Below are 25,696 nucleotides of genomic sequence, written 5' to 3' on the forward strand. Positions count from 1 at the left end.
TCTACAAAGACACAAGGGTCTCTGCTAGCAGATTTGGTTGCAGGATTGGGTCTCAGATTGTAAAGCAGCCACTGTAAAATACATATAAAATAATAATTAGCAATAACTATCAAGAATTTTTCAAACAAAATGTAATTTGCATTCTCCAGTTTCTATGAGGAAATTAAGAGTATATAGTACTATATTCTGTGGTAAAGGTTGTTAGAAAAATATTTTAACTGAAAGGGGTTTTAGACTCTATTTTACATATGATAATTTCCACTATTTTCCATCTCCTCCATTCAGCAAATATATAACAGAACTGGAGATCAAACAAAATATATGAATATATTTAAAAACACTGGGAGCCAATTTAATTAGACATGATTATTATCATCGTTTAATTCATTTGTAAAACCACTGGCAGATATCCGTGTACTGTACTTCATCAATAGCAAAGAATAGTCACTGAGCATATTTAGAAGTAGCGTGAATAGAATCTTGTATTTTTTTTATATTTACTGTAGCCGATAATAGAATTCCCATTCTTCATCTCAATTCAGAGGCAATAGAACTGCAGTGCAGGGGGCTGTTTTCTGCAAATCTGAATTAAGTCACAGCTTTTTCAGTGTTTTAAAAATGCATCTTTCCTGCAAGAGATAAACTCTACTTCTGAGTTATTGCATTTTGGACATATATACAGGGACACGCAAAAGATTTATAAATATTGGCAAGAGGATTATTCTATAACTCAGGCCACATAAAAGATATCCATCAGGGAAGAGAACTTCACACTTGAATGATTTTCTCTCAAGGAACATGTATCAGGAGGTAGGCAAAAGAGGAAATAGTGAATGTAGTAGTTTGCAGTAAGTTAAACATCTTTACCATACTCTCAGAAGATACAAGACCATCATCAACCAAACGTTCTGTCATGTAGTTAATCTTTATCTCCACCCCCGATATATTGACTTAGCATTCCCTGGAGCAAAACATGGATTATTCTGGAGTAGTTTCAAAGGAAAGATTAGAATCTGTCTTTAATTTACAGTGAACTTCACATTCTAGTTACAAAGGAACAATTAAATTGGTCATTTCTAAGCATGTCTGGAGGCATTTGATGACATTTCTCACCAAAAGTAAATAAATATTGCGGCTCTTGCTAGAATTGCTGAAAGTCTATTTGTGCAGAAATTTGGTGCTTCACAAATATCAAGTTATACTTTTGTCTAGCTATTTTATGCCCTATACTTTATGCATAATCAGGGCTGATTTCCTGCAGATATAGAAAGGTCTTAATTATCACTTGATTTTTTTTTATTCATACTGTATCTATGTTGCAAAAAAGCTATATTAATTAAATATTAAGGTTACATGGTTAAACTTCCTTTCCTTTATATTAGTCATTCTTCCCAACTCCTGAATTTGCCTTCCTCTAAAAATCATTCCCTCCCACACTGGGCTCTGTGTAAGGGAGTACATGTACAATAAAGAGAAGGAGGGACTTTTCCTACCCCCGTGTAGTGCACAGAAATGGGGAAATAGCCCTTCAAAATAGTTGGTAAGCCCTCTTGTGGCCCTCACTCTCTTTTATGTTTCAGAAGCTACCAGAACTCTTCCAGAGCAAAGTGTGTGTGTGTGTGTGTGTGTGTGTGTGTGTGTGTGTGTGTGTGTGCACGCATGCTATGTATACACTATGTATCTAGCTTGTTAACATGATTATTTGAACCCCACTGGGCCTGTGTGGTTCCTTCATATTTCCATGTTGTATAAAGAGCAGAAGTCACAACACTTGGGCAGATAACAATGGTAAGTAGTAGCAGAACTTTTCTTTTCCAATATATCTTTAATCATTACAGCCCACCTGTGAGGTAATCCAATGAGTTAAGTATAAATATCCCCTCATTACACATAGGGTAAAGGGAGATAAAATTATTTGCCCAAGGTCACACAGCAAACGTCAAAACCAGAGGTCAAATCTAGGACTTTCTGCTCCACGTGGAGGCTTACTCCATGTCAACATAGCCATTCAACCTTTCTGTATCTCAGTTTTACCATCTGTAAAATAGCTCCTTCCACATTTTCTTTTGTAGATCTTAAAGTCATTGACAAAGGTGAATTGAAAATCCATTTTACAGATTGGGTAATTGAGGCACAAGGAATGTAAGTGACTCAAGTAAGCATTAGATCTAAGAGCTGAATCCAGGTTGGAGCTGGTCAAAAACAAATAACAATTTCAAAACTGGAAAAATTTCAACCATATCTGAGATCTTTCTGCTCAGAGGCCAAGGCATAACCAACCCACTACTCCATGATATTGCCTCAGTAAGTCTTGCTTTGTCACAGTTTGTCTGTCTCAAAATGGGATTAATAATAACACTATGAATAATAATTCATAGTACTTTTTCATCTGTAAATCTCAAAGTAATTGACAATTGTGTGAAATATCAAGAATCCCATTTCAAGATAGAATAAGCTCATATTTGAAGCAATCATTCTGAGTCATTTAATGCTTTAATTAGTGGATAAAGAATGATTCTGTCACATCAGAGACCTGTCATTTATTGGGCCAACTTCTGTTGAGAGATACAAGTTTTTGAGCTTACACAGAGCTCTCCTAGGTGGATGGTGTGAGGCTTCAATAAATGAAGGTTAAAAAGTGCAGAATTATTTTTTTTTATTGCCAGTCAACAGAATATGTGGACACAGATCTCATGATCTCTTGACTCCCAGTTCCGTGCACATTCTCATGGGCAAAGGAGTAGGAGCAAGACCCTTTTTATCAGACACTATTTCACTGAATCATTTGGAAAGGATTCTGATTAGTATGGAGAAAGTTAGAGGACTAAAGAGTTACAGCCTGATTCTGCCACCTATCTCACATTGGCTACATTTACACTTGGAGCTCGGGATATAATCCCCAGGTCATGTAGATACAGTCTTGCTAGCTCTCATCAAGCTAGCACATTAAAAATAGGAGAGTAGTGTTATGGGATGGATAAGCCGCACAAAGGGGAACCAAGTATCTCTGGTCCCAGAAGTCCCTGCCCAGGCACACCTTCTAGGAATGCTCACAGTGGCTGCAAACTTCCAGCTCATGGTCAGCCAGGGCAGACAAAAGAAGGGAGAAGTCCTCCACTATTAACTCCTGCAGAGAGGCTGCAGGAATTCCACACCTCCTAGACAAGAGCCCACTGCCAAACTGCTGAAGGCCCTGTGGAGACCAGAGATAGGAGGTTCAGATTCATGGAGAAGAGCCTCTAGACCACAGGCAGGGAGAACCCCACCTCCTTGTGGGTGCATAAGAAGTTCCTCTTTTCACTTTAGAGTGGCAGAGGCCATAATAGAAAGTGACCCAGAGAGCAGACTTAGTGGTGGTTGGCCCCAGTCTGGATACCCAGTCTGCCAATCACAGGGCCCCGAGTTGGAACCCGGTCAAGCAGGGAGGCCCCGGGTTCCCCTACTGCCAGCCCCACAGACTTTCACCACTGGGCGATATCATCATAGACTCTCGCTGCAGGGCAATACTACATAGCTCAGATACTGAAACCCCTTACAAGCAGCCATGCTGAATAATATTGAATAGTAGAATAGGTGAGCCATAGCACATGCTAGCCACCCCAAGGCTGTACTCATTTGGTATAGGCAGGTTTATACTAGGGATAATTGGCCCATGCTGCTGCTGCCCATGCTACACAGCGACACACTACTATTTTCAGCACACTAGTTTAATGAGAGCTAGCGTGAGCATGTCTATGTGAGCTGGGAATTACATCCCTAGCACCAAGTGTAGACATATGCAATGACAATGCCCTTACTTAGTACATAGTCCATTAAGTAATATTATGCATGTTTTACAAATATGTAAACTGAAACACAGAGGGATTAAATGATTTGTCCAAGATCACTCCACAGCTAGAAATGCTCCTACCATTATTATTTATTTATATTACTGCTGTGTCTAGTAACTAACTTTGATCAGAGCCCCATTCTACTTGGCACAGTATGGAATGAGAGACAGTCCCTGCCTCAAAGACCTTACAATCTAAATAAGCACATGAACTCATTTGAAAAACAGCTGCTATGGCAAAACATAGCACAGTGTACACAGTATAAATACTGCGTGTTGTAACTATAAGGAGGAAAACACATACTGAATGTTTAGCATTTACTGTAAATTGTAAGGCATCTCGCCTGAGAATGATGTGTTCCTGCTGCAAGTACTTTAGAAAGGTGGATTGCATGAACTCAGAGCATGTAGAACAACTTTGTTTATCACAGACTCTGCATCTGCTTTGTTTAATCAGAGATTTATTATGCAGAGGAATAATATAGAATGGTTGAGTAATGAATAATGAATAGAGGACTGACATCATTTTGTAACAATGATAGAAAATAGTTAGGATGCGTTTATGTAAATTAGGAATTCTGGAGAACTCATCATCATGCGTAGTCAGCAGCCATCAGTAGGCATCAAACCCGAAGGTAACAGAAGGCTAACATACTCTGAACTAATAAAACAAACATATTTCTTGTATCTTATCTGACCAAGTTCATTTTTGCTAATCTTCTTTATTTGCTAATAAAGTCAACCCATCTAGCACCAAGAGTTTTGGGTGCAGAAGAGCTTGATATCTGTACCAGATGGGCAATGTATTTGTGATGATGCTTCCTGAAGCAATGTGTTGAAATGGGGCATGAGGGTGAGTCTCAGAGTGGAGTGTGAAGAGTACTGTTTGTGTGCTGGAGCTACAGTATGATACATATACATTCAACTAAAACAAAAATGATTTTTTAATTATCTTATTCTGACATTTGTGGACAAATGCTGTTGTTGCTGTATTTTTAAATGTAATTTTTAGAGCGAGGCAACTCTCAAAATATTTGCCATTTATTCAAGAAATTCTCTGTCTGAATAAATGTTTGTTGTTGTTTTTTTGCCTGGGTTTACACTCCTTTACAGTTTGCTTTCCATGAATATGCTAGTGATCTATTTGCTGGCTGAGGTGTTTGCAGAAACAGAATTTTAAGTGAATATTAGAGTGTTCATGGAATCAAAATGTTGAACTTAATAAACATGAATACTCTCACAAGAAACCAGATTCAAAGAGCTAGGTTCATCTAGTCACAAAGAGAAATAATACCATGTGGCCTATGTATCTGCTCACCAAGAAACATTTCAAACTTTGGAAATTAATATTTGCATTAAAGTGTTCATGAACAACCTGCAAATCAAGAAGTACTCACAGAAATTCTCCAGTAAATCAGACTGGAAAATGAATACATTAGAGGAAATTGTAATCTGACCCCAGATTATTTGTGAACAGAAAGAAATCAAAATATACATTACCAATCATTTTTTTTTCATCTCTAGTAATTTTTATGTATTGAAAAACAGGTGCAACGGATCCATCATATTCTAGAAAAAATTACTAATGCCCCAATTCTGCAAAAAATTAATTTAAGCTTAATTCTCTGCCTATGAGTAGTCCTATTGTCCCATATAGCTGAGCGGGTATTTCATATGAGGTATATTTTCATATAAGACTTCCTCTTATAATAAAATGCAGCCCTGGCAGAGAAAGTACAATTTATACCGTATGCGTTAGCAAATAAAATATCATTAAATGGGGAAAATAAACAATTTTCCTTACCATATGGAATGTGAATACACTTGATACAACCACTGCAGATGCCCTAAAAGCTGTTGTTGCTGGGCCATTTAAAGTGAATTCCAAACACAGTGAAATGATTTGAATAAATATGATTTAAATAACAAATTTTAATGAAGATTTAGATCACCTGATTTTTTAAAATAATTGACTTTAATCTTTTTCACAAAGCCAAACTGGAAAATGTGTGCTAGTTTAACTTCAAATTACAATTTGTAATGAACTATCTTTATAAACTGTCTCATTTCAGTGTCACTGAAGGTAGGGTATCTTTTAGTTTTACAAGCTTCTGTAGGCCAAAAAATAAAATAATGAAAATATTAAAATTATTTTGCTAAAAATTCTTTCTAATTAGGATCTTTCTACTCTTCCCTTGTACTCTTAAATTCAGAATCTGTTAAAAAAAACTGAGATTATTTTATTTTGTGCATTTAATCTCACACAATCATTGAATGTTCTACCTTGTACTAATGCAAAATTCTCAGGGACCTATATTTATAGTCTTACAACCTGTAGATTATGTGCTAGAAGACCTCTGATTGGCCAGGAATGTGGTAGTAGAGTCATCAGCCCACATAACTGCATGGCTGTGAAGGGGATAGCCCTTCCCTCTGAATACTAATTGGTTTGGAAACCCAGCCAGCTTCCATTCTGCTCTGGAGTAGAAACGCACCTCTTTCTAAGGCCATGTCTACATCTAAAATTTTGCAGCGCTGGTTGTTACAGCTGTATTAGTACAGCTGTATAGGGCCAGCGCTGCAGAGTGGCCACACTTACAGCAACCAGCGCTGCAAGTGGTGTTAGATGTGGCCACACTGCAGCGCTGTTGGGCGGCTTCAAGGGGTTTTGGGGAAGGCGAGAGCAAACCGGGGAAGGAGACCAGCTTCGCCGCGGTTTGCTCTCGCGTTCCCCGAACCACCCTGCAAACCGCAGGGAAGGAGACCTGCTTGCTCGGGGGTTCGGCGAACGCGAGAGCAAACCGGGGAAGGAGACCAGCTTCGCCGCGGTTTGCTCTCGCGTTCCGCGAACCACCCTGCAAACCTCAGGGAAGGAGACCTGCTTGCTCGGGGGTTCGGCGAACGCGAGAGCAAACCGGGGAAGGAGACCAGCTTCGCCGCGGTTTGCTCTCGCGTTCCCCGAACAAGCAGGTCTCCTTCCCTGCGGTTTGCAGGGTGGTTCGCGGAACGCGAGAGCAAACCGCGGCGAAGCTGGTTTCCTTCCCCGGTTTGCTCTCGCCTTCCCGGAACCACCCAGCAAACCTCAGGGAAGGAGACCTGCTTGCTCGGGGTTCGGGGAACGCGAGAGCAAGCCGGGGAAGGAGACCAGCTTGATTACCAGAGGCTTCCTCAGGTATGCTGGGATACCTGCTTATTCCACGGAGGTCAAGAAAAGCACTGGTAAGTGACTATACTTGATTACCAGCGCTGGATCACCAGCGCTGGATCCTCTACACCCGAGACAAAACGGGAGTACGGCCAGCGCTGCAAACAGGGAGTTGCAGCGCTGGTGGTGCCCTGCAGATGTGTACACCTCCTAAGTTGCAGCGCTGTAACTCCCTCACCAGCGCTGCAACTTTCTGATGTAGACAAGCCCTCAGTGGAGACAGGCAGAGAGTGAACCAGACTCGGATGGGGCCCAGAGAAGAACTGCTGGGGCACTTAGGCTATTTATAAATTGTTAGTGTTTGGCATTTACTGCATTGTATCCTGAAGGTTTAATTGCTGGGAATAATTAACCATATGTGTAGCTGTCCTTCATTGTCTCTTTTATTCTTTCAGTGGATGCCATAAGTGGCAGCTAAGGATATTGAGATGTGTCTGTGATTTTGAAGGATATGAGATGTGTCACTGTTTTTGCAGGTTTCAGAGTAGCAGCCATGTTAGTCTGTATCCACAAAAAGAACAGGAGTACTTGTGGCACCTTAGAGACTAACAAATTTATTTGAGCATAAGCTTTTGTGGGCTACAACCCACTTCATTGGATGCATACAGTGGAAAAAAATTTTTATATATAAATATATATATACACACACACATACACACACACACACAGAGAGAACATGAAACAATGGGTGTTACCATACACACTTTAAGGAGAGTGATCAGTTAAGGTGACCTATTATCAGCAGGAGAGAAAAAGAACAGTTTGTAGTGGTAATGAAAATGACCCATTTCCAGCAATTGACAAGAAGATGTGAGGAACTGTAGGGTGGGGAAAATAAGCATGGGGAAATAGTTTTACTTTGTGTAATGGCCCATCCACTCCCAGTCTTTATTCAAGGCTAATTTAGTGGTGTCCAATTTGCAAATTAACTCCAATTCAGCAGTTTCTTGTTGGAGTCTGTTTTTAAAGTTTTTTTGTTGTAATATTGCGACTTTTAGGTCTGTAATCAAGTGGCCAGGGATACCGAAGTGTTCTCCAATTGGTTTTTGAATGTTACAATTCTTGACGTCTGATTTGTGTCCATTTATTCTTTTACTGTCCGGTTTGGCCAATGTACATGGCAGAGGGGCATTGCTGGCACATAATGGCATATATCACATTGGTAGATGTGCAGGTGAACAAGCCTCTGATAGTGTGGCTGGTGTGATTAGGTCCTATGATGGTACCCCCTGAATAGATATGTGGACAGAGTTGGCAATGGGCTTTGCTGCAAGGATAGGGTCCTGGGTTAGTGTTTTTGTTGTGTGGTTGCTGGTGAGTATTTGCTTCAGATTTGGGGGCTGTCTGTAAGCAAAGACTGGCCTGTCTCCCAAGATCTGTGAGAGTGATGGATCGTCCTTCAGAATAGGTTGTAGATCTTTGTTGATGTGCTGGAGAGGTTTTAGTTGGGGGCTGAAGGTGATGGGTAGTGGCATTCTGTTACTTTTTTTGCAGTTAATCTGACTTGTAGATTCATTCTGCATCTAAAGGCAAGTGGTTGGTAATTTTGGAACAACCAAGACAAGAAGGGTTCCTCGTCACACATATGCCTGACCCCAGCCATATGTCTTGACCTATGAAAAGTAAAAATGAGTCAGCATTGCAAGTAGATCTAAAACTCTTCAGAATATTCTCAAAAGCTTAAAAGAACAGGGTTTTTTTCACATCCAATGCTTTTTCAGAATAATCTGCATTCGATATAGCCTAACGTGTACAATACAAAAATATGAACAATGTAATAGTGAAACTTCTTAGCTGATGAAACCTTGATATAAATTTTTAAGTTCTGCCAGCACTTGAGAAACTAATTAAAATGTCCCTTTTAGCAATTTAAGACTATAATATGAGAACAAGGTAAAGAGCTAGCAAGACAAATAAAAATCCTCTAAATAAAAACTACCTGATTTTAATCAAAATTTTCATCCACCTGTTTGCAAAGGATGACAAAAATACACTTTTTAAAAATGATGTATAAAGATGTTCTGAAAGAGTACTTTAAGTTCTGAATTGTTTTGCTGATTTCTGACTTTAGACATCTGAGCTTTTCTTTTCTGGAAGATTTTACATAAAACCGAAGACCACAAATACTAAGGAAGTGGAATCTGAGAGGAGAGGGGTCTGTTTTTTTTATCCAGGCTCCATAAAATTTTGCTTTTTGTTAACATCTACTTCTCTAAAATAATAAGGAGCAATTAATACCCCTCCCTCTTCAACTAAAAACAAACAAACAAACAAACAAAACTCCTGCGAGTACACATTGGAGTCATCCAAGAAGTAATTGAAAAAGGCAAAAAAAAAAAAAAAAAAGAAAGACAAGATATGACATTCGTGACATATCAAAGGAAAACAAGTAGAAGAAAAGTTAGGTGTAAGTTATATTTTATTATGCTGTGTTTATTTATAGTTAATTGTTTCTGTAACCTCCAACACAATTTATAACACATGGTGGTGGGAAAGATAGGCCCCAGTTCTATCACATGCACACAGATCCATGCAGTTGCATGGTGCCCCATTGAATTCAACGGAGCTTTGTATGAGCACTGAGGTCTGCATAGGCAGGACAAGTTGCTCAATTGGCCTAGTTATACATTATTCTTTCCACATAATTTAATGTAGCTAAAAATAACTTTTTCCAAGTCTGTCAAGTTCAAGGATTTCACCTCAAAACCATTAATATCACTTCACTAATAACCACTCTGTAAATATGTCCATCATAAATTGCAAGATTTTTTATATTTCATGTGAAAAAAAATCCTAATTGGCACTATATTAGCCTGCCCTCATGTGCACACTATCTAGTGTGGGGTGTTAAGACATTTTTACTCCAAACAGCCTGACTTGGAGGCTAGAGGACTAGAATGGTCTCTACTCCAGGACATAGACTGAATCCTAAGAGTAATTTCAAATTCTAAATTAGTTTCTTTCTTTCAAACAAAGTCAGTCTACTAGCTCTATAGAGTAAGAACATTTCTTTTAACACTTTCTCTCATCCTTGCTTTTTTCTTTTAAAATATCTAATTAAACTTGAAGTGATCCTGTTCTTTGCTCTTGTGAAAATGCTTGCAGTCTTTCTTTCACTGGGCTTAGTCATAGGTTGGGTATAAGGTACTGAAGGATATAACTGATTATTTCTTGATCATATATACTCTAAGGTAATTTGCTGAAATGGTTAATCAAAGGCACTCTAAGGTGACGCTTAATTCAAATAAACAGCTATGTGTTAAAGATAAGAGATTTGAAGTGACTGTCAAAAAGGAGAATAGTCTTGTGGATCAGTTCTACCATACCACTATGGTATATAAGTCAAGTATTATATCTAAAACACAAAAGACACAGATAAACCATGCAACCAAGAATGCTAAAAACAAGACACAATGGACTTGAATGCCATGTTTTTATTTTGCAAAGATGATAAATATAAGTCACTAAATTGAGTTAAACTGAATGATATTTTTAATAATATACAGTAATAGGAGTTATGTTTTTATTATGTGTACTTAATCCAAATAAAACACTGTTATATACTCTAACACAAACTAATATTGTATTGTAATATGCATTCTAAAATAGAGATGTATGATCAAATTATTTGGGTTTGTCATAATAATGCTATAGTATTTTATATGCCTCAGGTTATACTGATGGAACTTGCCTACACATTGTGCATCATTGATAAAGATCAACCAGTATTGTTGAAGCAGCCAGTATTTACCTTGGCTTGATTAATACTGGGTTGAATAGGGGAACACGTTTTGCTGATGGCCATACAATGCTTCTCAAACTAACATCAGTTAATTGTTAAAGAGTCATTCTTGCAAGTTCATTCCAAAAATATTCCCCTGAAAGCTTATAGGCTGGCTTGGAGACAGTTGTGAATTGATGTGTTGATGATAAAGATTCTCTTTGAGTTCATGTAAGTTGCAGTTATTTTTTGGACTTACATTCTTGACTGCCAGCTTTTCCCATTTGTTCCATCATTATTTAGCTAAGACTGTTATTTCCACCACTTTTACAAGATGGAAAGGTCATCAACTTTTGAAACTGCTCATTTTAACATGGGATTTTGTTCCCTATCTTGTTAGTAGTGTCACATTGCCCTAGGTGCCCCCTTGTGGCAAGGTGTGGCACTGTGAATAAGCCCTGCCTTTCTTTACTCCCAACTCCGCATGAATCAATTCTCTTGCACAGCTCAAGAGTAATGAGAAACCAAAATAAATTAATAAAATATGTGCCCTTTAATGAAGACCCAGGGAAGAAGCATTTGGAATTACAGTTCAAAGACCATTACTTCAGGACCCTGTTCAGAGCTCAAAATCTAGAGTAAAGGCTTTGTGCCTGGTCAGGCTAGCCTCCTGGCGCTGGAGAGAGATAGTTCCCTCTTAAAAGCTGTTCAGCTCCTAGTCTCCAACAGTATGAATTCACGAAATGAATGCAGGTAAATTCTAGATCCTTCCTTCAGCCAGCATTTGTGTTTCACATGTTATAGAGAACTAGAGACTCATCTCAAGACATTTACATCAATATCTCGTGACTATTACTATTCTTGAAATTTGATCTTGTCAGCATCACGCCTCTGTCAGGATCTTTATGTAGACATTGTAGGGTATGTCTAAACTGCAATTGAAGAACCACAGCACAGCCTGTGTCAGGGTCTTTATGTAGACATTGTAGGGTATGTCTAAACTGCAATTAAAGAACCACAGCACAGCCGCAGCTGGTCTGGGTCAGCTGACTCAGGCTTGGGGAGGGTGAGGGTTGGGCTGTGGGGCTAAAAAATTGCAGTGTAAATATGTAGGTCTCAGAGCCTGACTTTAGCCTGAGCCTGAACATTTACACTACAATAAGTGCTGGCTCTGAGATCTGCATATTTACTCTGCAATATTTTAGCCCTACAGCCCAAGTCCTGCAAGCTCAAGTCAAATGACCCAAGTTCTGAGATTCAGTGCTGCAAATGTTTTGTTGCTGTGTGGGCATAAGTGTAGTCTCATGTGATTCTCAACACTGGAAATGGAAACTAAAACACTAAAAGGAAAGTCTTATTAATGACCTGAAATACTTCACTTTAGGAGGTTTTTTTAACAGAGAAATACTCCTCCATCTTTTATATTTCTCTTTCAAGTTTGAATCTGTGTTCTAAAGAGAAAGTATTGTTAATTGTCTCTCATTCTGGGTTGAGGGAATGTATTACTAAAGAGAGCAGATAGCAATGATACGTGATTCTTACATCTATATTATTTACAGTCTCCTGCTCTTTGCTTTTTCCTTGGTCTTTCTATGGGAACAACATTGTTCATATTTCTATTAATTAATGGAAACACTCAATTCTTCTTTTGCAGTGATAATTTCTATGTTTTTTAATGTGTCTTCTTCTAGGTATGTGTAGAGCCAAATTGTGATTTGTTTTGCTATGAAATTATATATCTAACTGATAAATGATTGTAGTGAATATCTGTATTATTTAACTATAATATGTGACAGTCTTGTTTCTTGCAATTTTCTTCTGCTCCATTTTTTTTATTGATTGAATACCCTCTTTCTGGTTACAAATAAGGAAAAACTTTATAACTACTGTTAAGCAATGTACAAGCTGCCAAAAGAAGTTGTGGAATTGCCATCATTGGAGATATATGGAGTGAGGATGTCAGCAATCCCAAAGGGTTAGGGACAATGAAAACAATTCTACCCCAAGATTGGGGGCTAGGTTAGATGAACCACAAGAGGTCACTCACAACCAAAATGAGCCAACGACAATCAGCTCTTCCTTCCATGTGTAACTTTTAGCTGTTCCTTTCTGGTTTATTTCTAGGTGTCCTGCAGCATCGCTCAATCTGTAAAAGCATATAACACAATAATCTTATTTTAATATAACAATGTTACTGGAAAGTTTTTTGGCAGAATAGCTTGTACTGTGTTTGGAATACTAGTTAGTAAAATGCCCAAGAATTTAAGCCTCAGTTCAGTAAGGTGGTTTAGTTATGTGCCTAACTTTGGACTTGTCATGGTATAATTCCCCACTCTGAACCTTAGGTTCCAAAAGTTGGAGTACCAGCATGAATTCCTCTAAGCTCAATTACCAGCTTAGTACTTGTAGCGCTGCCACCAACCAGGAATTCCAGTGCCTGGTACACTCCAGTCCCCCCCAAAACCTTGCCCGGGGACCCCCAAGACCCAGTTCCTCTGGATCTTAACACAAGGAAAGTAAACCCTTTCCCTCACCATTGCCTCTCCCAGACTTCCCCTCCCTGGGTTACTCTGGAAGATTACTGTGATTCAAACTCCTTGAATCTTAAAACAGAGAGGAAAATTCACCTTCCCCCCTTTCCTTCTCTCTCCCCCTCCCAGACTCTCTCTGAGAGAGAAAGTAATCCTAACACAGAGAGAAATTAACCTTTCTCTCCCCCTTCCCTCCTTTCTCCCTACCAATTCCCTGGTGAATCCAGACCCCTTCCCCTGAGATCTCACACCAGAATAAAAAAACAATCAGGTTCTTAAACAAGAAAAGCTTTTATTAAAGAAAGAAAAAAATAGTAAAAATTATCTTTGTAAATTTAAGATGGAATATGTTACAGGGTCTTTCAGGTATAGACACTGGGAATACCCTCCCAGCCTAAGTATACAAGTACCAAAGTAAAATCCTCTCAGCAAAATACAAATTTGAACTCCTTCCAACCAAATACACATTTGAACTCCTCCCAGCCAAATACACATTTGCAAATAAAGAAAACAAACATAAGCCTAACTCACCTTATCACCTAGTACTTACTATTTTGAATCTACAAGAACCTGTATCAGGAAGATTGGAGAGAAACCTGGTTGCACATCTGGTCACTCTCTGAACCCAGAGAGAACAACAACCAAAAACTAACAGCACACACAAAAACTTCCCTCCCTCAAAATTTGAAAGTATCCTGTCCCCTGATTGGTCCTCTGGTCAGGTGACAGCCAGGCTCACTGATTTTGTTAACCCTTTACAGGCAAAAGAGACATGAAGTATTTCTGTTCTATTAACTCTTAACTATCTGTTTATGACAGGGATGGTCTACACTAGGGGAGGGGATCGATCTAAAATATGCAACTTCAGCTACGTGAATAATGTAGCTGAAGTCAAAGTATCTTAGCTCGATTTACCTACCATCATCACGGCGTGGGATCGATGTTCGCGGCTCCCCCTGTCGACTCTGCTACTGCCGTTCGCGTTGGTGAAGTTCCGGAGTCGACAGGAGCGCATTCAGGGATGAGACGCGATATATCGATCCCCGAGAAATCGATCAATACGGCGGATAGTGAAGACGTAGCCTTTAAGCACATGAATAATCCTAATGATTTTAATTGGAACATTCATGTGCCTACAATTAGTAATGTGCCTAAGTGCCTTGCTGGATCAGGGCTATAATCCAACCCAGATTCAGAATCAGTCTGAAGACCTCTTTATTTTGTGGTAAAGATAACAATAGTGTGTACGGAGTTATCATTACCCATGCAATAAACATGGTTGACTGTCTGCTTAAAAGCAGTGACAGAGGCAATTTAATTTGATAAAGCATCTTTCCATTGAATTTTATAATATAGTTATGGTGCTCTTTCTGTGAAAGCCTCAGCATATTTTCATTACTAATGAAACCCAAATGAGGATAATTTTGTTTCTTGGATACATCAGGCAACATGCTGATTTGTAGAATGGACTGTAGAGTGAGTATGAGAACATAAAAACAAACCATTTTTGCTATTGTAAACATAAGTATGGTCCTCGTATATGGAATTATGAGTCCAAACTAAAAACTAAAAAGTCATTCATAACCAAGAATACAATTTCATCAACCTTCTGCTTTAATGTGATCCAATCTTTTGAGCTGTACCAAAGGTCTTGTCAGAAATGATGTTAGTGCTCTTTCATTGTGCTCAGTAATTCATTATAGTTAGTAGCCTAATCTCTCTGCTTTCCTAAGAGAGAAATTCTCTCATGAAATTCATACCTTTGAAGAGAAGGTGTTTGTTTTTCTTATTGTTTTCTTATTGTTCCAGACTTATAAGAGTCCAACAGACTGATCTGTTTTATTGAAACCTAAGTATTCCCCAAAGAATATAATATGCTGTGCCTTTCTTTCTAATCTCACACTGGTGTAGCTGCGTTGACTTCAAGGCTGTTAGTCCTGATCCCCAGTGGTATGAAATCAGAATCTCTTGACTATATGAAATTCACCAATTCCAGCAATAACAATTAAATCCACTGGCTTATTTGCTCTTATATAAAATGCTCCAATTAATAGCAAAACGCAGCATTTTGTAATGGGAAGATCAACAGATGGCAGGATATGGAAACCATGTCAAGGAAACAGTTTCCAATTCATTATTAAAATGATTTTACACTGTGATATGGAATTGGTGATTCAGACTTGACAATACAAAATACTTATCTATGATGTTACAAATGAAAATGTCATGGGTCACAAATGAAAATATAAGAATATTTTCTATTAAGTTCCTCAAAAAGCCTTTCTCAATAGGCATACAATACCAGAAAATACAGTAACCTGCTGATCTGTTGGTAAAAGCCTAGCACTCTCAAGTGGGATTTATGTTCAATTTCTGGTCCTTTGTGTTTGGCTTAAAACAGCAGATAATGCAAGTACACTGAGGTCTTGTCAGGGATTTGACCTGATTCCCACCACTAGTAGTCTTAATTGATGCTTGGATAAGCTATAATGGTACAAATGGCAATTGTTTTGTCACTGTATTGGTGCAGCTACATCAATGGCTTGTCACACTCTGGCTAATTAATCTATTATCACTTTTTCTTGATCTAAAAGATTGTAGCTATAACATGGCATCTTAACTGTGAGGGTGAGAGGGCAGAGCAAAATTCTGGCTATTCGTGAATTTCCCCAATTCCCAAGGTGGTATGAGGGGAAATACCAGATACCAAGACTTCTACATAAGTCAAGACATTTGGCTTGGTACCTCATAATATTTCGATTAAGAAACTAGAATGATACAAAACCAACATAGCACACATTATCTGGATTAAAAACTGGCTAACTGATAGGTCTCAAAGTAATTGTTAAAGGTGAATCATCATTGAACAGTTGTGTTTCTAGTAAGATCATGCAGCGATCAGTCCTTGTTCCTATGTGTGACCCGGTGTGCCTGGGGCAGCCCTGTGAAAATGCCACAGTCAGGGAAGGCTACAAAAGTGAGAGCAAATACTCCCAAAACTGGTAGTTAACACTGAGGTTAAACTCACTAATCAGTCACAAACTGTGCTCCTGATCTCCCCACACCAGTTATCAAGAAAAAAGCCAACCACACAGCCCCCAGTATTGCATTCCAGTTCTCTGGCTCCCAATTAGCACCTAGGTCCAGTACAATGAGAAGTTACTTAAAAATTCTGCTCACTATACAAAATGCCCTTCTGAGCCCAAAGAGTCAGCCACGTTATCAGGTCAATATTAGTTTGGATCTTACCCAAAATACCATGCTGCCAACCAATCCTTTAATGTCTAAAACTAAAGGTTTATTATAAAGAAAAAAGAAGGAACAAGAAGAGAATTGTTAAATGATAAAGCACTCAGATATATGGACTTTGAAGTCTCTCTATGTATTAAGTTCTTAGTGAAGAGTTGTATTGGTGAGTTTGCTTGCTTGAAAGTCCCTCTGGAATACATCCACAGCTTGGATGGGTCATTCAGTCCTTTGTTCAGAGCTTCGTGTGTAGAAAAGTTACTCCACAGATGGGAAGCAAGAATGAAGACTAAGTGGAGATAATGCATCTGTTTTTTATATTCCTTTTGCCATGTAGCTTGTACTTCCTTTGTCCCAAATACAAGCTGTCCAACACATGACATGGAAAAGCCTTAGAATTCTCTGTCCAGACATATCACATGCCTTGCTGAATCATAAGGTGTAGTGCCTGATTTCTTTCAATGGGCTCATTGTATATTTGATGACCCTCGATGTGCCATCGAACAGGCTAGGCAGTGCTGATGCCAAACTGGGGGTGTCACCCAGAAACACAGCACAAGTTTTGAAATACAGATGTACCATACGTATCTATAACTCACAATACAAAGGTGATACAAACATATAAACAAAATCATCATACTTGGCAAATCATAACATTTTCACAGATATCTTACATGGCATATCTGGTCAGATTCCTTGAAATTTTATAATATTGATAACAACAGTATCATAGATTGTCTCCCAGATTCCATACAGTGTCACACTATGCTATTTAACATTTTTTATCAATGACCTCGAAGAAAACATAAAATCATCATTGATAAATTTTCATATTACACAAGATTAGGGGAATGATAAAAGATGAAGAAAACAGGTCACTGATACAGAGCTATCTGGATCACTTTGTAAGCTGGACACAAGCAATATGTGTTTCAATACAGCCAAAGGTAAAGTCATACATCTAGTAACAAAGAATGCAGGCCACATTTTCAGGATTGAGGACTCTATCCAGAGAAGTAATGACTCTGAAAAGAATTTGAAGAACCTGGTGGATAATCAGATGTACATGATCTCCCAGTGCAATGCTCTGGCCAAAAGAGTGAATGCATTCCTTGGATATATAAACAGGGGAGTATTGAGGAGGAGGAGTCATTTGGCACTGATATGACCTCTATTTGAATGCTGTATCTAGTTCTGGTGTCCACAATTCAAGAAGGGGATGTTGAAAAATTGGAGAGGGTTCAGTGAAGAACCACAAGAATGATTTAAGTACTGCACAACATGCCTTATAGTGAAAGACTCATGAAGTTCAATCTATTTATCTTATCTAAATAGAAGATTAAGAGGTAAGTTGATAAAAGTATATAAGTACCTGCATGATAAAAATACATTTGATAGTAGAGGGTCCCTCAAACTGGTAGACAAAGTTACGATAAAATTCAGTGGAAGCTAGACAAATTCAGACTAGAAATAAGGCACAGTTTTATAACAGTGAGGATAACTAACCCTTGGAACAACTTATCAAGGATTGGGGTGGATTCTTCATTGATGGCCATTGTAAAATCAAGATAGAACTTTTTTTTAAAAAGATAGGCTCTAATTCAAACAGGAATTAATTATAGAAATTCTATGGCCTGTTTTAGGCAGGAGATCTGAATAGATGATCACAGTGGTCCCTTCTAACCATAAAATCAATTATTTTTATGTAATAAGGGTTCTTTTTATTTTCAAGTACAAATGACTGTACTAATAGAGTTATAGAATAACAGAGGTTTAGGTTACTTTTCATTACCAAGGTGCATCGGCAAGAATGCAGTGTTGCACAGACCTGCAGTATATCTAGTTTTGGTCAGTGCTATTAATACTCTATTCATTCAATTATTTTTAAAATAGTTGGCTTTGGAAGAGTGCTTCATCATACCCTTGGTACAGAAGCATTTTTCTAAATTAATATTGGGTATATTCATTCTATGAAGAGTCTCTTTCCCAATTTTCTGTACATCAAATTGTCCAGGAAGCTAAACCCTCCATATGAGATGTGCTAGATACTATTGCTCCTTTTTGAACCAAGCAGCTAGTCAAAGTTCAAATCTTTGGGGGCATTCCAGCTCGAAGTAGAAGTGGATGGAGTCTGGTATTTTCTTTGCTGCAATCTTGTTTATTCACAAAGAGAATACAAGTCCTGCTTTTCTGAAGAAACCAAGTACAAAAGGAGCAGTTTCTCAATTTACAACCCCAGTCCTCTTTAGCCAACAAACCAAAAAGCACTCTAATTCTTTCATGGGTCACATTGTCCTTAGAGGTTGCTAGTTACCCATCTGCCTTTTTTCCCCTCAGCCTCTATTCTTCTCTGTTCTCAGTTTCTGTATGTTCTGCCTGCACACACACAAAACCACAAATAGCACTCAGCAAAACTCCACCCAATCCAGACTCCTGGATGGGTTCACAACAGGGCCAGCTCCAAGCACCAGCGCACCAAGCAGGTGCTTGGGGTGGCCAATGGGAAGAGGCGGCATGTCCGGATCTTCAGCAGCGGGTCTCTCAGTCCCTCTTGGAGGGAAGGACCTGCCACTGAATTGCCGCTGAATAATGAAGAGGCAGCAGTAGAGCTGCTGCCTAAGTGCTGATCGCGGCTTTTTTTTTTTTTCCTGCTTGGGGCGGCAAAAACGCTGGAGCCAGCCCTGGTTCACAACCAGCTTAGGGTTAGCCTTAGGTAGGGGGGCTTCTCATTAACTCATCCTGAGAGTCACATTAATTAAAGGATGCTTTCACAACCATCTCAAAGAGATCTGTGATCTAAGTAGTCACCAGTACCTCTCAACGTAAAAGTACCAGTAAAAATTACCATATCACCATGCTCCACAATACCCTAAATAGTTTATCTGTCTGTTCACTATATTTTAAAACCACACAGAGTCCAGAATAATTGAAATTCATAATGGATTTTGTGGGAGGGGTTGTTTTTGTTTTGTTTTTCAAATAAGGTGATAAATAACAATGACTAACAAGATACGTCTGAATGGATTATAGGAAAGTGGCATTATTCTTTTATCTATGTGCTACAGACAAGTCTGCCATCCCCAAATAAGCTTTTATTTGATAAAACCTTCTTGGAGACAGATAGAGACATATGATCTAATACACTGCATGTACTTTCATCTAATTGAAAATAAGCCTTTGCAAATAAGTTCCTTGGTATTTTAGCAGGGATTACATTTGCCTACATCTTTCTGATCTTCATTTTAGAGACTGACAGCAATGAATCTCACACTGATACAAATCTTTATGTTCATCATTCAGTTCTCTGTGTTATTGTCATTTTACAGGCAAAAGCAATATCCTCCTCAAAGCAGTCTAATAGCATTGATTTCAGCATTATGCTGTTGATTGTTATTTCAGAATTCTGTTATCTCTTTGAAGCTAACAGCCAGTGCAGATAATTTGAATGTTTCATATGATAACCTTTACCTAAGATCAGTTTCAAAAATATGTTTTGTGAATTTCTAAGTGAAATCCCTCTTCTTCTTCCTGAAGCACTTCTAGTATTAATAAGGCATTTGTTGTAATAATCTTTCTGACAATGATCATGATATATGGTATCAATAATGAAAGTATCCTCAGTTATTTGCAGATACTATAGATAAGGAAGTAATCCAAAAATACAGAAAGCTGTAGACCGGGATAGCAACATCAGAAGGATGACAAGCATTAGCAAAAAAAAAAAAAAAAAAAAAAAAACATGGGGAGAGAGAGAGAGAGAGAAAGCAAAGGACTTTCAGTCGTACATCCCAAAAGCAAAAGATAACACTGGTCTACAATTTTTGAGAAGTCGTCTGCTTCAGAGATAAAATGAGATATTTATTATGTATTTTGATGTGCTGAATTCATATATGACAATTAAAACAACTGATTGGCTACTGTTTCTAAGATATTTAAGTTTTTACATTTTATGTCTATGTATATTGTGTAGATAGTAGAGTTTTAATCATAAATTGTAAACCTAGGTCTTTTCATGTGTTTATGGTTGCTTTACATGATAATATTTCACCTGTCCTATTTACGTAACACTTTAAAAATCAGCAAAAGGGTTATATAAATAAAATTTATTATGAAACAAAAGGCAAAAAACTATTATGTACATAGTTTAGTCCTATTCAGTGTCTACTCGGCGCTTCTTAGCTTGTCTCTTGTATTCATTAAATGGAGCATCTCTTGTCACTGTCCAGCAGCAGTCTGCAAGCATTGATGTGCTCCATTTGCCCTAATAGCCTGCCAGGAGATTCTACTGCTGTAGTCTGGAGCCCAACAGCTCTGCCTTACTCTTGGGTAGTTCCAAATCCCTGACAAGGTCATTCAGTTCACCTTGTGTTATGAGGTGTGGTTCAGAGGAGGAGGATGGGAGAAAATGTGGGTCCTGTGACATTGATGGTTCAGGACCAGAAGTTTCATCCTCTTCCTCTTCCTCGTCTGACTCAAGTGAGAATGATTCTGGTGCATCAGGAACCGGCAGTCCTTCTCCGTGGGGTACGTACTGGGCGTATAGCTGATGGAAAGTTTGGATAATGCACAGTCCACTTTTTCTTCTTTGACACACCTTTCCCAACTGGAGGCACCATGCAGAAGTAACAATTGCTGGTATGATCTGTTGGCTCTCTCCAAATGATTGGCACTGCAAAAGGCATAGATTTCCTTTTCCTCTTCAACCACTAGCGAAGATTTGTTGCACAAGTGTTGCAGCATATGTGTGGGGCCCACCTCTTGTCCTGATCTCCAATTTTGCAGCCAAAAGAAAGGTGATAGGCTTTCTTAACCATAGTGGTTATACTGCACTTTTGGGATGCAAAAGTCACTTCACCACAAACATAGCAGAAGTTATCTGCACTGTTCACACAAGTACGAGGCATCTCTGCTCACTTTGGCTAAACAGAAATGTGTCCCTTTGCAAAATCAAACACTGACAAATAAGAGAGCACGACACTGCAGGATTTCTAGAGCTGATATAGGGCAATTTGTTTAGCAGAGTGATGTGAGCTTCGTTATGATTGCATCATCCATGACTTCTAGGAATAACATGATGCAATTCATATCATGTATGATGCAATACCAGCTTCAGATGGCATCATTCATTGTTTTGCCTAAAAAGCAAGTACCGTCCAAACCCAGTCATAGATTTATTCATAGATCCAGTCAAAGATGTATTTTAGTCATTTCTGGTTTAAATTGAGATCCCTTCCCTTTATAACTCATTTATCCTCCGCCATTCCCAAGTCAAGGGTCATATATACTGACCCAATAGCATAACTTGAAAACTAGAGCCAATCAACAATTTTAAGCATCATTTTCGTTCTCAGTGACCCAGAATTAGTAAAGTTGGACTACATTTATTTCAGAAGCATTTTGGCTGTAGAGCAGTGAAATGGAATGAGAATGCAGCAATGACTAAATACAGAGCATAATCTATGTAACCATCATTGTGCTCACACTCTGGTTTTCCTCTATCAAAAGGACAGAATTCCATTTTATTGGGAATCTGCAGGGTTTCCAAGAAAATGCCCTTGATGCTGTGCTGATTTATATTGGCTACCTGACATAAACAAGCACCACTGGCACCAGAAAACCTGTCTGCTCCACTGACAGGTCAGCTGTTGACCAATGCATCCCTAAAATTAAATGGCACAGACTGAGGCCAGTCTCTACATGTTTACTTCCTATGGAACAACTGTATTTTAAAGCTGCCCTCCCCTCATGGAACACCTGGGGAAGGCAGGTGATGGCACGACCAAGTAATGGACTCTATTGGTGTAATGGGCTTAAATTTACACCCCTTGTGCTGACAGAGGTGATTTGAGTCCAGTGCCTTTCACTTATATTTTGCAGTTTCTTATGGAGTTCATCTGTAGTTTACCTGTAGAGTGTGGTGTAGACACATAAAACATTCATAATAAACCTCACATTGCTGCTGGGTAATTTGCCACCCTACATTTCCTGCAGTATCATCACGTGATTCTGTTGACCTGATTCTGATATTATTTCTGCCAATTCAATTTTGGTATAATAGTGTTGACTTCAGTGGGATTACTCTTTGTTTAGGCTGAAGGGCAGGGCTAGTACTGTGTGTGTGTTTGTGTGGGTCTGTATGTGTGTTGGGGGAGAGGTCTCCTGCAAAACTTGGGGATTTTCATGGTTCTTAAATGCCCAATTCCAATTGAATTTTAATAGAATTTGGGTGCCTAGCTCTTTTAGGATTCTTTGAAATCCCAGCTCAGTGAAGAGTTTTGCTTGTTTTCAGTGCTTTTTACCTGACCAGGGCAAAGCATGCAGGAATTTTACCCACACTTCACTCATGCACATATTATCAACCTTGATTCTGCATAGCTGTGCTGGTTAGACTATTCAGATGTAAATAGTTCTCTTGAGATACACCTTGTAAAAGTATGTTACAGATCATTTTTAAGTGCAAGTTATAAAAAGAGTAATTGAAAAAAAACAACAACACAGAGCCAAATTCTAAAACTGCTTTTCTACAGTAGGGATTGAAAGATTTGGCACTAAATTCAAATTAGCAGTATTAATAATACTTACTGTTGGAGAATTATTTTTCTTATTAGTTAACAGTGAGATTCAAGTACTGTTAAATTCTCAGTGTTACTCTGAAATGGCAGAGTTTCTTGACTTGAAACCATAGTAGCCCAAATTCACAAGAGCTACAGCCATATGTGTTCTAATTAGACTGCTGGGGGTTACACAATGGCCATGGACTTCTTTGTAGGTGCCGTTGAAATTTGAACAACATAGGGGAATAAAATCCCAATTTCACTTAAAAATAAGTAAAATGTTTTAAAATCTATGCCCTACCCTAATGAACTAGAAGTAGGTGAAGAGATATTAAAGATATGGGTCAGATCTTCAGCTAAAGTACATTGACATAGCTTCAATACTTTAATGAAGCTACGCCAATTTACACCAGCTAAGAATCTAGTCCTATTTATGTTATTTTTGTCAATAAAGGAAAATTGCATTTTGAGTTCTATCTTAATAATGTTAATGTGACAGATTAACTATTGTTCTGTCAGTAAATTGATTCATTATTTATTATTTATATTATAACTAAGGAACACGATGTTATGTTTAGCTTTAGGAAAAAATTCAACCCAGCCAGGCTGAATTTCCTTCCCTTAGAACAATGAATAGGTCCTATCAGCAATTTGTCAATTTGATGAGTTAAGCTGATAGTTGCAGAACAACAGGAGAAGTATGCTTAAGAATGGGAAATAGGGAAACTGCCTGAGGAATCAAGACGGTCTAGCTCAGATAGGGGCAGGGCTAGACAGATCTTTTTGGGGGGAGAAAAATGATCTCCGTTGATATGATAGTCAATTCCGTCCTCTGAAACTTGGAAAAACAGATTGGGTGAGTGTAAGAAACCCCCGCCCTTTCTCTGAACTTCATGAGGCTGGATTTCAAACAGGAGAGGTCAGAGCCAGGATTTGTTCTCTGAACAAATAAGATCTTTGTTTCTCTTTTGTAGCTGTAGCTAAACTAAGGATACTTCTTATCTGATTTAATTTTAGAGAAGAGCAAGTCTAGATCTTTATTTCTGACTCCAAACCTCCATACTTTGATTTAAATCAAATTTATTTCTCTGTCTCTCTCTCTCTCTCTTTTTTTAAAATAAATCTTGTTTAAGGAATTCTACCCTTGTGAGGAGAACCGTCCAAACTGAAAGGAGAGATGCTCAAGGTAATGAGCTTATGGGACCTACATTACCTGCCAAGTCTCAATCAAAAAGCTATTGAGAAGCCAATAGGACAATGGAGAAGATGTGAATTTAAGGGTGGTTGGGTCACAGTTACCTACTGAGAAAAATGTGTGTTAGGCTTTAGAATGAAAGATTGGACTCAAAATGCCACCCAGATTATCAGACTCCAAACTAGTGTAATAAACTGTAAAGATGTAAATTAGTAGATTATTTTAAAATTCATGAAGGACCTCAAAACAAGTCTCTCTCTCTCTCTCTCTCTCTCTCCCCCCTCCCACACCAGCATATTTATTTAGAGATTCTGAATTTTATGTCCAGCACAAAGATGGGTAAACTGATATTAGACTTGAATAAATATAAAACAAGCAATCATTACAAATGTCTCATTTGAAAAGGATAACTTACTTCAATTATCTGTAAATTGCAAATGAGTAAAGGATAGGGGGACTATGAGAGCCTATTCAAGAAACATCAGCAAAGAGAAGTAAAATTTTCCTACTGATAAACTGAAGAATATCCATTAAATAAGAGAGAACCAATTCAACCTTAGCCCATTTTTTTCTCCACCAGCCTGCAAAATGTTATGATCTAATTTATTAGAAGCAGTGCTGAAGGCCTGAGAAACTAAAATAGACAAACAACCAGAACTGGGCAGCATCAATAAATCTCTAAAAACCTTGACTAAAGTAATCTGAATACTGTAGGATAAAAAATAAACAAACCATGAAGCCAGAGAGAAACTCCTCATAAAGATTATTATTTAGACACTGATGCAATTGATAAAACTTTGTTCAAGTTTCTTAGATAAAAGTCAAAATTAAGAAATATTTGCTTATGATGTGACCCAGAATCCAGTATTGGTCCTCGTTTACACAGCAGGGAAGAAAAATTCCCTCTACTGAAGGAATTACAGGGTGAGGTTCTGGCTGCGTGCAGGTCGTACTAGATGATCTTAGGAATTCCTTTGGCACGTCAGTGGAAGTATTTAAAATTTATCAGGCTTGAAGACAGAAATCTGAGACTGCCTGCTATTGCCAATGTCTGGCACGAATGGTCAGCTTCAGCACTTCTCTCATATTGCAGAAGGCAGTTGTCTTATAAGGGCTGAGTGGCATATAAGAAAGAAACTAGAAACAATTTAACTATGCAAGTCGCTAGAAGTGCTAAGGAAGTCCTTACTTGAGAATGGGCTATTGTCAGGGTAACAAAGAGTCTTCTTACTTGTGGTTTGTAAGAGAGGATCTGCCCCTTGTTATGTACTGGGGCCTTCAGTGACGCAGGACTAGTGGGACCAGGATCCTAACTGAGAACATGAAGGAGGAGTGCAACTTCGTGGGGGTCTCAGAGGAGGAGTAGTGCTGTAGGGAAATGAAATTGATCATTATTTGTCAGCCAAAATCCTGGT

Source organism: Gopherus flavomarginatus, chromosome 6, assembly GCF_025201925.1.
Source record: "Gopherus flavomarginatus isolate rGopFla2 chromosome 6, rGopFla2.mat.asm, whole genome shotgun sequence".
Lineage (NCBI taxonomy): Eukaryota > Metazoa > Chordata > Testudines > Testudinidae > Gopherus > Gopherus flavomarginatus.